Consider the following 2538-nt stretch of genomic DNA (forward strand, 5'->3'; position numbering starts at 1 on the left):
TGCAGACACGCACCGGCCTGACCTGCTGCCGCGTACCCCTTGCCCACCAGCGCTGATGTTGTACGCAGCGGCTTGGAGGGCAGTGCCGGAGCCTTTAAGGACAATGCCATGCCTGGGGACAGATAGCTAGCTAGCGTCTGTTCAACCCGGGGCATCACCCTATAGCCACGCTCAGTCAGGCCCGCCACATTACCATAATAATCTGAGGCAGGGATGAAGAGACGGGTCGAAAAAGGCCTGGCCCACGACCTCGACACCTCAGGGTGAAGGTCGGGGAAAAATGGCAGGCTCCGGCATGGAGGTGGCGGCCTTGCGCGCAGGAAGCGTTCATCTAAATTGCTTCGCTGCGGCTCGGCAGGGAGGAACACACAACCTATAACGCGGCTTGCTCTCTCCCTTAGAATGCTTTGTCTTTGCGTGAGCTTTAGACATAGCTGGAGCTTATGAACCTTTTCACAATTGACAGACAACAATAAATATGACTGACATACACAGAGCGCTTCGCTGAATGACAGAAAGCTGACGCTGGCTCCGCCGCACCATGACGTCACCCGCCCGTGACATCTCGCCCAGCTATTGGACTGATTTCACATGTGATTCAGAGCGTGGTCACAGAAGGCGTTCCCGAAGCGTTCTCCGATGCAGCTTGAATTCCTGAAGAGGAAATATTTATTTTTTGTCATTTGGAAGTTGCATTTGAAATCCATTTGGATCACAAATATGTGGGGGCATGTCAGTTTGAATAGGCCTGGCGCCTTTGAATATGCCTGGCCTTACTGTGATAATCTCAGAATAATTCTTTCTTTCTCGACTTGTCAGATGGCCCATAGATGAACATACTGTCCAACATTGCTAAATAAATGAAAACATGATATGTTTGTAACTTGAATAGATTTTGATGAATGTCGCTTGTCATTTTCCACACTTTCCTCAGCTGCAAGACGTGTTTTGTGTTGGCTACTCTGCCAGATATCATTTTTCAGCATTATTGGTCAGCATTTCCTCCTAATAGCTTTTGAACAGCTGTTATTCCGTGGCCTCCGAGCTGTACGGGAGATTGGCATCACTCGGTCCCTAATTATGCAGCCTGCACTTCACCAAAACAAACATTGCTCTATAAAGAGATCTGACTCAATAATGCCAACAAATTGCTTTCTGTCTCCCAGCAAAAAGATTTCTGCTTCTCGCCTCTACCTGTGCCAGAACAAAATCAGATGTCTCAGGTAGGTGTGTTGTGTTTGGAATCTAAAAGACAAAAGATGATTAGAAATTATAACTGTGTTATAATGCAGAACATGATCAAATGGATGTTGAAAAGATGGATTTTTGAAATGGAGCTGATGGTTTTGGTATATGAGATTAAATGAGTATACTGACATGCTTCTAAAGAAGCTCTGAAAGAGAAATGAATGGAATGAGGTGGCTTGCAACACAGACAGATCAAGTAGCTCAAGGATTCGTGGCAGATTTCAATACAGCCTTCTGTTATGAAGCGTGAACCTGTTTTTGATGGCAAGATCAGACTTTTTCTTCCATAAACATTGAGCATGAAAACCTAGGAATGAAAATAACGGCTGGAAGGCAACATCAAGCATCATAGTGCAAGAAGAAAAGATACAGAGCAGCATGAAGCATAGACATGAACCACTGACCAAAGATCATGATAGTAAAAATGTCTCCAATGGCACACAATGCCAGACCATTTTTGAAGAGGTGGTTGATGGACCGACATCAAATTAAGTCGAAGGTTATTTAGACAGTGTTGGTCAATGGCTAGCTAACTTAATTCCACAGCTACCATTGATTCCTACATTTTCTAGTCTGAAATACTGGGTCTTGACACCAGTCCCAGGGCCAGACCATCGTTAACCTGTTATGTTGGACAGAGTGAGGAAATGCCTGAGGTTATTGTCCTGTGAGCTTCTGGTTAATATCACATCAGGGGAAGCATGTCTGCTGTTACAGGAAAATGACAGTTGGGCTGCTTCCAACCCATCACCCCAGATGGTGGGGCACATGCTTTGCCCCGCAAGTGGCTCACGGAAATGTCACAAGGTTGCCCAGCATTTGGTTCATGACGGGGAAAAAAATGCAAGAAAAAAAGATGGGTATGTTTTACTTTTGCTGATGTTCGGCCTTTCAATGTTTCTCTGTGTTTCAGTGTGAGCCTTCAAAGAGCATGATAATGTTACCACATCACAGTTTAAGAACTTCAGAGTGACATACTTTGGATTCCAGGATAATGAGGTTTTAACAGGGAGAGGTTAAATAATTTGGAATGGGAAACAGGACTCTTTTCTTTTCAAAAAAGATCCAAAGTTTCAAATAGGGATGCACCGAAATGAAAATTCTTGGCCGAAGCCGAAACCGAACAAAATTAAACACTGGGCCGCAAAGCACAATTTAACTTAAAATTAATAAGTTAGTAAAATAATAATTTTTGGCCATCTTGAATCAGGCATGTTTTTTTTTTTGTTTTTTTTTAACTGTACAATTAAAAGCAGCCTTGCTGAGAAGAGACTTCTTTTAAAACATTAG

The sequence above is a fragment of the Sinocyclocheilus rhinocerous genome, unplaced genomic scaffold, assembly GCF_001515625.1.
Source record: "Sinocyclocheilus rhinocerous isolate Xijiao unplaced genomic scaffold, SAMN03320098_v1.1 scaffold3807, whole genome shotgun sequence".
NCBI classification, from domain to species: Eukaryota; Metazoa; Chordata; class Actinopteri; order Cypriniformes; family Cyprinidae; genus Sinocyclocheilus; species Sinocyclocheilus rhinocerous.